The sequence below is a fragment of the Aphelocoma coerulescens genome, chromosome 6 (assembly GCF_041296385.1).
Source record: "Aphelocoma coerulescens isolate FSJ_1873_10779 chromosome 6, UR_Acoe_1.0, whole genome shotgun sequence".
NCBI classification, from domain to species: Eukaryota; Metazoa; Chordata; class Aves; order Passeriformes; family Corvidae; genus Aphelocoma; species Aphelocoma coerulescens.
The window spans coordinates 762,674-777,459 of record NC_091020.1 but is presented as its reverse complement, the minus strand read 5'-3'; the positions used below and the strand labels follow the sequence as shown (position 1 = coordinate 777,459).

The 14,786-nt window shown below is 44.5% G+C and overlaps 1 long non-coding RNA gene across 1 annotated transcript; it reads right to left on the bottom strand.

The window, feature by feature from the left end:
* Positions 1 to 10,340: 10,340 nt before the first annotated feature.
* LOC138112779 (uncharacterized) lies at positions 10,341 to 13,614 on the bottom strand. Its single transcript, XR_011151832.1, has 3 exons — positions 13,502 to 13,614; positions 12,694 to 12,771; positions 10,341 to 11,362 (listed from the first exon to the last, which is right to left on the bottom strand). It is a non-coding gene; the product is annotated as an uncharacterized lncRNA (long non-coding RNA).
* Between the last annotated feature and the right edge of the window lie 1,172 nt (positions 13,615 to 14,786).

Below are 14,786 nucleotides of genomic sequence, written 5' to 3'. Positions count from 1 at the left end.
CTGACATTCTAAATTCCTGGCAGATGTCACCTTTATGGAGTCCCCAGCCTTCACAAACACTGAGTACTGCTCTGACAGCCCTGTGACAAAATCTTCCCCATGCAGCCACTCTGAGCTCGCCTCCAGGTCCACTGGAAGCACTTGGAATAGTTCAAGGGTGAAGCCAGAGAAATTGGTGCAAGGCAGTTAAATTACCCAGCTTTCTGCTGCAGCCTTTGAATCCAGGCTCTGTAACACCACGGTGAGGCTTTAGGGCAGCACTGATGGAATAAGCTGGAATAAGCTGACCCTGCAAAATGGTTCTGCTGGACCCCAGCACCCAGGATGTGCACGGGAACAACCTTAACTCACATGCAGTGCTCTGGCCCCTCACATCCAAGGGATAAGGATTGGGACAGAAAACTGAAGGAAGAGGGATTACGTGGCAGCCTCAAGGCAGGACCATCTGACAGGAACTTCTGACATAATTTCTCCCAAAAGAACAGCTCACTTGGGACACAGTGACCTCTTGGAAGAAGGATTTCTGTCACTTCAGCTGCTGCCCACAGAGACTTCCTGCCTCAGGGGGCATCTGGAGGATTCCACTCAGCAGAAGCCAGAGGAAGATCAGGCTCAGCTCACAGTAAATCTCAACAGACAGAAGAAGTTCATGTGATTTGTTAAAGTTCCTGGCGTGCAGTTTTCAGACTGTATTTTCTTACACTCTGCTGTTTAATTAAAAATACTAGCGTACTTCAAAAAATTTAAAAATCTAGCTTCTAGACACACCCTTGGAGTATTCAGAACCCTGTAGTATTTTCTTCCAGCTGTAAATTCTTTGATTCCTGAAAATAAAGCAGTCGTTGACGGGCCCTAAACAGGATGCAGCCACCAGTCCCATCCCAGAGTGAATCAGCCCAGGGTCTGTCTTTTGGAATAAAGAAACATTAAATACAAGCCTTCAGCCTCTGCACTCCCCACAAAGCCCAGGTACAGCCATTAACATGCATGAGTTTTAAGAGATTAACCATTCATCCTTTATGATCACTTTTTTTTCTGCCTGTTATTTTAATGGTTTCTGTACAATCAAGTACAAATCGTGTGACTTAGGGACTTTAAGCAAGTTACACTCAGGTAAGTACATAAATTTACATACTTGGTAATGTAGCACTTATACAAACCAGCCATTTAATTTCTTTAGGTGCCTGCATGACTAAAGAGGAATACAACAGTGTCTGTTCACAGCAGGACAGGGGCAGAAAATAGTTTCCCAAATTTCCTCAGCATCCTGTGGCATGCATGGCCACCATTTCACACCTGTGGAGTGCTATTACAGCTAAAAAATCTGACACATATATAATTGGTATTTATTATTTCATATCTGCTTCATACCACCAAATTGAACAGATACTATTATCTAATCCCATTTGACTTACAATGAGATTTTAGTTTAGTCATTTCCTTACTCTTAAATACCTTCTGAAGTACTATAGGAAAATTTTCCTTTCTAATTTGCTCTGTGACTCTCAAAATGCAGGACAACCCTTTTCCCATATTGCCACCTCCTCCGTGCAGAGAATTTCCATTACCATGACTGTACATGATGAGTATGTTTATGTTATGTATAATTAATTATATCTCTCACTTAGAGATATCTAAGAGAAGCACACTGGTAGCAGCACTGAAGCAGGACTATGATGGGGCCAGAGACCATGGAACTGTGGGGAGAAGAGAACGGCAGCCAGGGAAATGGCACTGGTTAGGAGGAAAAAGGGAATATTTAGTCTATATTGCATGATGTTCTTCTGTACATAACTAACAGCAATTCCTGTCTCTATTTCAAGCCTTCTTTAGCAATCAGTAAAGTGTCAATTTTCATTCTCCTCCACACACAGACACAAGGAGCCTAATTTTCAGGGAGAGGTTAGCAATAAATAATTTAAAACTTTGTCAAGAATGGATGGGGTTTGACTGCATGTGTAGTTGGTTTGACAACTTGAGAGGCAGGAACAAAGCACTGGCAAGGGTGAGAAATCCTGTGGCTGCTGCAAGGAATCAGAGAACCTGAAAAAGCAGCCTATAATGATCTAAAACCAGAAGTACATGAAACAGCCTCAGATCAGCCCATCAGATCCATTTATACTGCACAGAAATCCGAGACAAGGCTTGGCTTGCCAGGCTGACATTGCAGGGCCATGAGGCTCAGGATGCAGGCTGGAATCTCACGATCAGCCATGAGGGTAACACTCCCTGCCAACGTGCCTTTTGTGTTCTACCGGAAAAATGAATGCTCAGTTGAGTACCTGCTCCCCCAGCAATTGTAATACAGGTTCTCTGTCAACATCTGACATCAAGCACATCAATCACTGGCAATCCTGGCACAGTTTGTACCTCCTTTGAAAGGTATTTGTCCTGGGCTGCTTGAAGCTGGGCTCAGCAGTGGAACCATCTCAGATATCAATCTCTTCTTATATAAAATTCCAAACTACAGCCATACTTGATCGAAATGCCAGGGATTTAGTCTCTACCATGCCTCAAGGCTTTTCATGCAGTTGTCTTGAGAGCTGGTTCTTTCTGCCAAGGATTCATGTTTTGTATTGGAAGTGACTTAATCCCTTCCTAATAAACTATGGTTTATATATACAGGGCACCCCGATGACATTTCTGGGGTCCCAGCAAGCCTGTCTTTAAAGGTTGATTCAAATACTCAAAACCAGCATCTTACTGGAAAAATAGAGGAAGACTAATTATGTAATCTACCTTGATATTCTGTTCAGTTAAAAAACTCGCGGTTTTATTGAAAGGCTTCAGCATCTTCTTTATTAAGAAGGACAATGAGAATGGTTGCATTCTTATTTAAGATTAGAAGTATCCTCCTGAGTTTTTCACATCTCTGCATCCTAAACTATGTTCCTCTGAGACAATCTATGTACCAGGATTTTAAGTTATTTTACATACAAACAACCCCCCCCCATCTTTTTCTATTTAATACCAAATAATTTTCAATTTGATATTTCCTAAAGCAGAAGTTTTCTGTCTTTTCCTACAGTCTCTGGACATTATTTTCCCTCCTCCTCCATCTTCTCATCATTCTGTTTCAATCCATTTTAAACTCAATTGCAAGATGCTTTTGTGGCTTATAAAATCACATGTGCAGAACCTGAATCTTTAGAAGTCTGCAAAACAACAACCGCTAAGACAGTAAAACTGGTCACTCAGTAGGAAGTTAAGCACAAGCTTGTTTTCATTACAACCAATCTTAATCAGAGGCAATAACTTTCCACTATTAACAGCAAATTAAAGATGGGCAATTGACATTTATAAACCACTACTTATTTTAAAAGTTAATTGAGAAGAACTTTAATGAGGTGAAAGAGAATTGTCTTGTGCTTTCCAAGCTAGTCAGCCTCAAAGCACCAAAACACTGTAATGGTGCTGTTTATTATTAGTTATTATGGCCACAGCAGCTTCCCTCTTTCGCCACCGCTCTGTTCAAAATCCCAGTAAGCTGGTAAACCCTGGCAACACAGAAAATGCCTTTCTGGATAATGCAACAACTCCTAATTGTTTCTAGTCTAGCACAGCTCAAAGATTTTGAAACAATATTTAGAGGACAGCCTCTACAACTTCATCCAGGAGGAGAAATTCTAAGGCAAGTATCTCTGTATCACTGCATCAGTGTATATTATAATGTGCATTTGCATATTAAATCTAATTCAATGTTGGCAGTGGCTCAGCAGACCACTGTTATTTCTGGCATGATTTAAACCATGAATCACTCAAAGATCATTGTGGTGGTACAATGTTTTATTGTATTTCTGTATGTTCTTTGTACCCCAATGGTTCATCCCTATTTCCCCCATTCCTATTCCCAGTTGGTCTACCCCCAAATCCAAGCTGCTCCCTTGGTGCTCCTAATATGGTTATTCCCCTCCCTTTGTTCTGGCACCTTCCCTACCAATCACCCAAACCCCTCCCAGAGTTCCAGACAGTTCTTTGCCCATCACCCAAGTCCTCCCTAATTACCCCTATATGGTCATTGTCAATCCCCTGAGACCCTGCCTCCTTTAATACTGCCCCTTTGGAAATTCCCTAAAACCTCAACACCCCATTGGGGCATGTGACCCCTCTCCCTCCACCCACCGAGACCATTAGACCTGGTGTAGGTCCTCCCCCTCGAGTGCCCCTCCCTCCTAATCCTCCTATTGATCTCTAGTCAGGCCACTCCCCCTGTTCAACCCCCCTTTATAACATGTTGCAACCCCTCAGTCGGGGCTTGTTCATTGTGGATCTCCTTCGAAAAAATCTGGGATTGTATCCCATGGAAAGCTTCCTTGCTACTTTCTATCTTTCCCCTCGTTGAGGGCTGCTGACAACCACAGTGCCGGGAGCCTTTGCTCCCCTGGGTAGAGCAGAGGCTTCAGAGGAGCAGCTTCAAAGCTCCGTGCCTCCAGCTGCTCCCCAGTCCTGCTGCACACTGCTGGAAACTAGCCTGGGCTGTGGTCAGCAGTGGTCCCTGCAACAGATCATGAAAAAAATGAAAGCACTCAAGTAAGGGTAAGGGAAGAAAGCCACTCTTGGGACAGGAATGAGCCACAATGCAAATACAGGGACAAGAACAACTGGGCAGGCAGCAATTCTGTAGATAATCTAACTCATCATAAATTGAATCTAACCCAGCCTGCTGCAGCTCTGGGAGGGTCTGTGTGAGTGACTCACACTCTCCTGTCTGATTTTGCAGGAGGATGCTCAAACACTGTCACGGTGTCTCAGCTGGGAGATGCAATTACCAGCACAGGGACTGTGCCTTCCCAGACTGCCTTGGCAGCTCCTAAATACTTAAGACCTGCTGCTGTTTCAGGGTAAAGACAAGGCGGGAAAAAAGTAGCAATATTATGCTCACCAATTTGCTTTTGGCCCATTTCAGTTCAAGTCATTCACAAGGTGAGAGGTGATCAAGCAATTTCCTAGAAGCTTCTTGATTCCAACTGCTTATCTACGTTTGAAGGCAGCTCCACTGCAGAGTCAAACATGAAACCTGGGATCAGGATTTGGAATTCACCAATTTGACTTTGCCTTTAAGTGGTATAATAGATTTCAAACAAGCTGGAACTTCTCAGGAACAGGTTAGAGTTTAGTAACCTCTGCTTGGGAAGATTTCAAACATGGCCTGCCCCCCCTTCAAACCTGTTTGACATCAGGGATGACAATTCAGTGCAATCTAGCTGCTGGGCCAGCCCACACACACTCAAGTATATCTCAGTACAAGCTACAATGGGTTTGAAGTTGTACTGAATGTATTTCTGAACTTACTGCCTTTTTCAAACTGCGTTCCTTTTTTTTTGATACGTGTCTAGGTGCTATCACTGGTCCTGAAAAGGATGAAAACATAGAAACTGTACTTTGAGATGTATTGTAAACTTTGGGAGGAGGTTTCTGAACTGAACATTACATTCCCTTGTCCCTAGAGCAATTTCATCCTAACCAATTATGAAGTAAAAATTTGTATGATTCCATGATTTAGGATGGGAGTTCTGTGCATTAGTGATAAAACACCTCTCTGAGAGAGTTTCACCATGAAGATTAGAAGTTCCCAGATGACCACACACAAGTTCCCAGGTACTAAATTATGACATCAGTACATTTGCAGTTAGGATTACAACAGATGCCTTATTCCCATTTTGATTCCCTATGATGCATAAAAGGAGTCAGTAGTTTTCCACCTGGGATCCGCACACAGCCCACAGCAAACTCTGAAAACCTTGTACTCTGTACAGCTGAACATCCAGGCTTTGGCTCTGCAGATTGCTCAGACTTCAATTTGGGATTGCCAAGAGGCCTCAAATGACTCCCTATTTATGTGGGTATGGTTAATTAGCACTAATAACTTTACTGAATGATTAAACAGGAACATTAAAATGAGTATTTACATTTGCTGTTAGAATTTCCAGGTTTGTCCTCTTAAAAACTGCATTTACAGTACATAACCTCATTAAACAGAGAGCTGTGTATGTCACACTGGGGATGTATCACACAGCTTTACATATCCTCAGCCATCTTTCTGGGAATTCAGAGTATCCTTTTTCCTGCAGGCATCAGGAGTGAAATAAAACTGCTTGGACAGGCAGAAGACATAAAACAGACATAATAGACAGAAATAAACCAACATCAAAATAGGCGTGCCAGAACACTTCTGCTTGAACAAAAGCCTTGGGCTGACACAAACTGCCCTTTCCAGCACCATGGACTGGACAGGCAGTAAAACCTTCTGAGTGGGGCTCAGATTCAAAGGACTCTAACGCAAAGAGGGGGTGTGGTGTGTTGCAATGTCACATCATTTCTGTGATCACAAAATACTCCCTTTGTGTAGGGTAAGGTAAAAACTTTAACTTGGACCTGTCCCAACATCTCTCATGGGAAACTCACAGTTACAAATCCTGAATTAGCATTTCTTCATAATGTGGATTTTTTTCCTAGCATTTGTATTTTCTTGGTTGACTTTAATTAACTTCTTGCTATGCTCATAAACTTGGAGAGGATTTGCTTTAAGCTTTTACATCTCTAGCCTATATTAAGATATTCTAAGCTTTAAACCTCTAGAACATTTAATGGATTTAAACAATTTAAGAAGGAAGGAAAAGGTGCTGGCAAAATGCACCCAAACGGAACAATTTTGCATGAACTTTCTATTTGGCCCAAATTAAAATTTATCTTACGATGGTCTAGAAACTCCTGAATGGACCCAATCACAATGGATACGTACTTTATTTCCCATGAAATAAAACATGGAAAACTGGGAAAGAAAAAGATGGGGAGCATGGGGGATGGGACAGAAAGAGCTAATGTAAACTGAAGCATAAAAAGTAACTAAAGCATAAGCAGTAACTAAAAAGGCTGCTTTGGGGAAGCAGCTTTTTGAGTCCATTAAATTAAGAGGTTGGGCTTTCAAAACATGGTGGGAAAAACAGTATTATGCAGAAAGCAAATCTAGAAAGAAAAGTGAAAGGTAATTGCTATGGGTGACTGTGTGAAAAGAAGCACAGTCGTATACAAAACAAGATGCTTCTTGTGGCACATGGCGGACTTGACTTTAAAAATGCCTCTCTCTCTGTATTATTCATATTTCCAATTATTTATTTTATCTACAGTGACAGAGCAGTTCTCTTCCATTTGCTGTCTAATACACAGAGCATTAAGTGCACCCTTAAGCACTGCCTCCACCCCATAAAATACCAGTCCTTCCAGAACATGACAGGAGTAATTCCCGCAGATAATTTTCCCTTTTAGTCTGACCATTAAGGGGGATAGAAAACATCCCTTTCTGCTCATCTCATTTTTAACCCACATGGAGAGCTTCAGGTAGATGGAGAAACCGGGCTGGTGCTGGTACCAGAGGAACTGATGGCATGACAGACACAAGTCTTTCCTGACTGAGAGGGACCAATCTCATTTTTATTTATGCCTCAACATGTGTTATTCCTGTAAGAGCTGTACGTGTGCTGGCAACCCTGTCCTGGGGAAGCTTTGCCTGGCAGCCAATCAGGGCAGAGAAAGCTCCCACCATCGGGCTGTGAGCGAAATGCCCAGATGCCCAGGAAGAATGCCCGCGAAATTGGGCTAGGGGAGGAGCCTCAAAACATGAAAGCAATTAACTGCAGCACAACGGGAGCCATTCGCTTTTGGGTCTTTTTGGAGGGAGGGAGGGAGGCCGAGCCCCCCTCTCCCCTTCACTTTTTTCCTCCCTGTGGTCCTGCTTCCCTGCCTGTGCCTGCTTCGCCCTGCTTCGCTGTTCCTGCAGACCAGCTCGTCACCACGAGGACTTGGTGCTCCGCTGCGTCCCCATCAGGGCAGGCGCCACCACAGCCATCTGCCCCCGCTGTGTTTGCCGGCCACAGCCGCTGCTGCTTGTGCCCAGCCGTGAGCACCGCCGCTGTGTTTCCTGTGCTGCCACCGCACCGACCTGCTGTAGCACCAGCCCGTAGCGACCAGCCTGTTGCTGCCACTTGTACCCAGCCATGACCACCGCCGTGTTCCCCGCATTGCCCGCGGCACCTGACTTGCAGCCGCTGCCACCCGCAGCCACCGCGCCCCGACTCTGAGAACCTGCAGCTGCTCCAGAAGCACGCCTGTAGCCACAGCAGCCTGTTCTCCTCTGACGGAAGGGACACGCAGCCTGGTGCTGCTCAGAAATCGCGCCCAGCCCACCGCAGAAGCTACGCAGGCGCGTATGCAGCACGCATGCTCTGTCTGCTGAGCTGACGCTGAAAAAGCACCCGAGGTTCCTGTGTTAACGCTGTCCCTATCGTCTATTTCTTTCTGTTTATCTCTCTTTTCCCTCTCTGCTCTCTTTTCTATCCCACTTTGGTAGGCTCACTTACCCTTTTCTATCAATAAATGGTTCTCAGATAGAATATTGCCGCATTTGCGCTTTATTTTCATCTGAAAAATCTATCAAAAAGATCTTCCCCGACTCCCCCTATTATAGTGGAACGGTACACTGCCCCACACGGGACTGGAAGAAGATCTGTATCTTTAAGGTCAACTAAATACAGATTTTGGAATCCCATTCACCCTTCAAGCAGTAGTTCAAGCTCTTTCCCTCCTGTGGAAGCACTGTTCTCCCTTGCAAGCACACCAAGGCTCAACTCTCTCTCTTACTTGGATATGAACATAGCTGAAGGCATACAAACAATGCTGAGAAGAAATGTGATCTTCAGCATTGCTGCTCTCTGAAGCAGCCACAGACACAATTCCTGTTTTTCCATTCATCCATCATTTAGAAAGGAGCTACCAGTTGGCTTTTTGCTCAGCTAACTGAAGCATAATGAAAAGCACCATGAATCAGTTGAATTCAATGATCTTAAAGGTCTCTTCCAACCTAAATGATTCTAGAAATAAAAATGTGCACAAGACATCCTCCTGACCTTAGTTTTTAGTACTTATGAGCCCCAAGATCATTGCAATAAAAATGCTGTGCTACACAAACCATGTCTGATTTAAACTGTCACCTTCCTAAAAAATTAATTACACACGGGTTATCTTATTCTTCTAATATTTCTAGGAATGGTGTGATTTGCACACTTGTGAATTGTGTAACTTGCACAAGTTCACTGTTGTAAATGCACATGTGACGGAGTGGCTTGGCTAGTGGTGGCACAGAAATCAGGCCAGAGACACGGCAAGTGCTGTGTCAGAGACACAGACTTGGGGGATGCTTCTTCCAGTTTTGTATTCCTGTTATTTCTTAAGAGTTGCCTGCTACATTAACTGATTTGAACAAATACTTCAGTGGTTTAAATACCACTCCCTGAGAGGTGACTTTTGCATTAGCACGGCCATGAGTGGGATGCAATCTCTCTGTAGATAATATAATGCAGAATAGAAAGAGATTGGTAGAGGATACATGCAGTCAGTAATCTGTAGGTTCCATGAGTCTGCACCTGTTGTTCAAAGATGTTAGGATGAAAACCCAGAATCATGTGATATTGGTGTGATACTCTCAATAGATAGGAAGTGCTGCCCCACCACTTTTGCTGAGGCTGTTGCAGCTCCTGGCTTCCAGCAGTACCACACCAAGTCTGCAGGAAAGCAGAAGGCCACAGCTCAGAAAACACTTCAGGCTTCAAGACATTTATCTGCAGTTCCTCAGATAGGAGGCAGGTGCTCCAGACTCTGCTCTTGACGTGAGCAGGTGAAGCTCTAAACAAGGTGGGTGCTCACAACTGCAGAGCCCATAACTCACACAGGGGTTGCTGCTGCAAGGACCAGCTTTAACTTCGACTCATTCTCACTGGCCTCGGCTGTGCAGAGTGGAAAAGAACATAATGAATCCCCACTTATATGCCCTGCTTGCCCTGATTTTGTCTCTCATAGCAAATTTAAACTACTTCAGCATTTCCCTCCTTTCTTTTGAAAAGAGGCAATGTCATTCTAGTCCTGTTCCAAACAGATTTTTTAATGGGTCCTGAAAGCTTGCTATTGTGAAAATAATATAATTCATCCCTGGATATACAGTTAGGGCTTTCAATCAGAAACATTTGAAAGCTGTACTGTTGTTTCTGTATTCTCATTTTAAAATCTCATTTAGCAGACCTACATAATTTTGCTCTGAGGGACCTCTGGGCTGACTCAACAGGCAAAGAAAAGCTTTGTCACAGGCCTATGCTGCCAGCTAAGGTTCCTAAATCCAGAAATATAAGCCAGTTGTAAGCACATATCATTTCCACGGTTACTGTGTTGAGTATACACACCAGGGTGTCACGATCCGCTAATACAAGCAGGGGTCGTGATGGTTCGTTTATAGATCTCAGAGTTAAAAGGACACAAGAAATTTCAGTTTTAATCCCAACAGTGCACCTTTATTAAGTGCCCACAACATGGTAATGTAATAGAGGAGAGAAAGAGAAGGAGATAAAGAAAAACAAAGTAAAAGAGTAGAGAGGAAGAAAAAGGGGGGCGATAGCTACCAACGGATGTGACGAAGTCCTCGTGGTCTTCTGCCAATAGATTTGTCTTCTTTCCATGGGGAGATCTCGAGCTCAGTTATTTCAGAAAGTCCCTTTATAGTCCTTTTCAAAAGTGAGGGGCAACTGGCCAAGACCATATCTATGTTTCATAATAACACTGCAAAACTAGAAGCTAGCACTAACTATCACAGATACATACCAAGCATGCCTTTTATAGGCCGCGCTGCCTGCCATGGTTTGCGGCCTAGCAGCGTTAGCACATCTACTTCTGACATGAGTTTAGCAGTGCTCTCGCTTCTGCTTTCTAGCTGTATCCCCACATCTCCCCTTTTTCCCCAAGAGGTGGGGAGATCTACAGCCATTGTTATGAGGCCTGTTGCTTTGGGAAACAGGTACTGGACAGGTGTACAGGACAGGTCATTCCTTTCCTCTTCAGCGCAGTCCTTTCCGCCTGGGCAGCAAGAACAGCGCAGTCCATTGTGACGTGCACTAATTTTCCTCAGGAATGCGTACCAGTTCCCAGTGGGCACACCCGCAGGCAACACTTGGCAGACATCCCACCTCAGCCATGCCAGGACTCCTGTATTCAGTCTCTGCCCTTGGCGATGATTGTGAGGCAGATGAAGGATCTTCAGACCGTCTCTTACACAGGGATACTGGGAAAAGGACACAAGGAGAACCAAAGGGAAAATGGAGGTAGACGTGGCACCTTGTACACTGGCTGTTGCTCACTGGCTGTGCCTTATCAAAATATTTCTTTTCCCTGATGACCTGGTGATGATTAAAGTTTGGATCAGATTATCTTTCAGGGTCCCTTCCTATCTGGAAACAAAGTTTGCTTGAAGGTCTTCCAAGACATCTCAAGTGGCCTGTCCCCATTCTCAGTAGTAGTGTTGCAGTTCTGCTCTCAATGGTACCTGCAGGGGCATATAAAATCAGATATCCAACCAAAGTAAAGACTATATGCTTGAAATTAGAACATTTGCATTGCAATCTGAATATTTTAATAGTCCTTTTTTATCCACAAGAGGCACTCCTACAAATTCCACACAGCCCAGAAATCCTCAGTAACTGGTCCAGCATTTATTTACCACACCTTGTTTAATCTTCTGTATTGAGCCAACAGCTTTTCTTGACATCTCTGTAGCTGATGTCTTCAAATTCACATTGCACAGAGCTCTGCATCACCCAGCAGTATTTGTGACAACTCATTCACATGTAAGTGTGGAAGCAGATGCCCCAGGCACTGTCACTGTGACTGGGCACACGGTGCCTTTTGTTTGCTGAATGCCCCTCACAGGACGTGGGCTGCAGAGCCGCAGGAAAGCCCCTCCTGCTGCAGGAGGGGAACTTGGTGTGGGCAGTGCCTGAGCTGCAGCCTTGCTCACACACCACACTCTGTGAGGTCCCCAAGCTCCTACTGCTCTCCCTCCACATCAGCATCCTCTCCCCACGGCTCCAGTTGCCAGAGGTGCTCAACAAAGTTGGAAAACTTCCACACTTTACTGGAGAGGTCTCTGTGTTCTTAGCATGGGAGTCTTCTCACCCATATAGAATGTACTGAATTGGAAGGGACCCACAAGAACCATCGAGTCCAACCCCTGTCCCTGCACAGACAGCCCAAGAATCCCACCCTGGGCATCCCTAGGAGTGGTGTCCAAACACTTCTGGAGCTCTGGCAGCCTCGGGGCCGTGCCCATTCCCTGGGGAGCCTGGGAACTAATTCCCTGCCCTGAAGAAAGAGTAACGAGTTACGCAGTGCTGCCATGCCTTAGAACTAGTCAAAATCTATACTGAGAGTAGATTTTCCTTGACGTACAAAATAACCTTTTTCATTTTTGTAAACTACAGTCATGAAGTGAACAGATTCAGTGAACAAATACAGACTAGAAGGGGCCATATCCTACCGGCCAGGAGCCCCAGTGACAGACACAGCCCCTGAGCTGTGGCTGGACAGAAATACTTGTTTTCTTGTGAAAGGCTGGCTGCTTTCACCTGTACAAGCTTATTTAACCAGTGTGCTGGTGCATTCTGTGTTGCAGAAACCTCAGAAGTACATCTTCCTACAAAAACAGATTACCAGAAGTCACATTCAGAAATTAGTGAGATTGTTCCTAAAAAACAAATGTGCAACATATAGAGGGGAAGTTTTCGTTTTAAACTAAACACGAGTTTTAGTTTTTGTTTTATCATCCTTTTGGTATGTACAGATGTAGTGGTTTGGTCTAAAATACTCATTACTGTTTACCTTCTGTGAGATAAGAATTAGGAGAAACGCAAAGCCGGCACCAAACTTGAAAGAATATAAAGAAGTTTATTAACAGACCTAAAAGAAGGAAAAAAAAAAATTATACCACCTTCAGAACTCTCCTCCTCCCCCCACCTTCCTCCCTTCTCCCACTGACAGTGTAAAAAGACAACCCTTAAGATGTTCAGTCTGTTTACCACTTCCATAATAACCTTGTTCAGTCCATTTAGAAAGAGAAGTCTCTTTTTGCTCGTGCTATGAAAACAGTATCACAATGAGACAGCCACCCACTTCCAAATATTGTTCAGTCCATTTAGGAAGAGGTCTCTCTGCTCGCAATGTGAGTCCCTTCCCCCCAACTTGCAGCTTTTCCCGCAACTGCTTTTGAGGGTCCACTCTTGAAGTTTTTTGGGGTACAATTTTAAGGTTGAGCCGTTCAGAAGCAAAAAAAAACAGAGGCCCTTCTCCTTCCCTGGGAGCCAAGGGTCTTTCTCATCTTCATCTTTAAGACTATCTCTGGGAGCATCTCTAGGAATTGAGGTTTTTCTCCTTTCCCATTTGGAGCAAAAGTCCTCATCTGGTTCATCTGGTTCATCTCTCTCTGTCCAAACTTCTCATGAAATTACAGCTGCGTCAGCATCTGCCTATTGCTTACGAGTTGAACACTCCACCCCCCAGATCTTCATGAAATTACAACGGGATACTCTGATATATCATAGCTTCACAACAGAATTTCAGCTTTAAGCATCTCCTCTTTCTCTTCCCTCAGGTTTTCAGCTCTTGACAGCAATAAAAGGGTTAATCTCACCTCAGCCTTGCAGCTGTGTGCCTTATCGCTGTTGGTCACCTGACCTCTGCCAGACAGAGGTGCCGCTTTGCTGAAATCTTGGCCGCAGTGGGGGGGGGGGGAGGGGGGTTCCGAGCCGCTCTGGCTGCCCACGGCAAGGCAGGGGGGGGGGGGCGGGTCCATGGCTGGAACAGGTCCATGGCTACCAGGATGGCCGTGTCCCAGCCCGGCCTGGCCCAAGCAGGGCCTGGCCGAGCCTGCTGGCCCCCGCACGGGGCCTGCAGCCACCTGTCCCAGCACCGGAAACGAGAGAGAGCTTGGGGGGAGTTTGTCTATTCTTAAGTGTGGATCACAGAGGCGGTCACAACTTTAAGTGGCTTAAAGAATTGTCCATATTCAAACTGGCCAGCTGATAGGTTCTATCAGGTCCCAGAGGAAACTGTAAGCACCCCTTAGCAAGGACATCCCTTCCGGGACTATGCTTGCTAACCTATGACAACAGAGGAAGGTGAAAAACCTCAAGCCCTGTTGCAAATATCTCCCCACAGATTTGCAGCACACTGGACTACAAAGTCCCCTCAGGAAAGCTCAGATGAAAATTCTCAGCTGTCCAAACATCTGCTCATTTCAGGGAGCTTTAAACAAAATTGCAACTGTCCAGACAATCTTCATTTGTCAATGGTCTTCTCCTCAGAGATCAGATAATCCCAAGATTTTACAAGAGTAGGCAGCAAATAATTAATGTACGTGCTTACTAAACACTATAACTTCATGGACTCCCTCCCCTTACAGAAAGGTAGTACAGGTCCTGCCATATTCCCTGTGCCAGCTGTCAAGTGTTAGCTGTGGGCTGACATGGCTTTCAAAACTTTATCATCCAGTGCTGCTAATTAGCCCTAATGGACCTAAGCAATATAAAGTTCTTTGATTGTTTTTATTTGGACATTATTTCACTTGAACAGATTTTAGGCTGTGGGCAATACTGTTCTCTGTTGCTCTATCCTTCTGCTGAGCTCTCACTGGTCCAGTTCTGTTGCTAGCAAAGCAAAGAAAACCCACAAGGGTCACTGGCTGGACCATTTCACAGAGCAAAACACAATCTGCATTTCCTAACAGGAAGAGTATCCAATTACCTCTAGGGTTTCTGTATCACCGTCTGCAACCAAATAGTTCCAAATTCTGCTCAGCTCACTTTTTGGAAAAAATGGGTAGAGAGCTGTTCATTGAGATTTTATTGCCAGACATCAGCATTTATTTCCTACAGTATATCCTAATAATTCATCTGACTGCACCTGGCCTTTGTTTT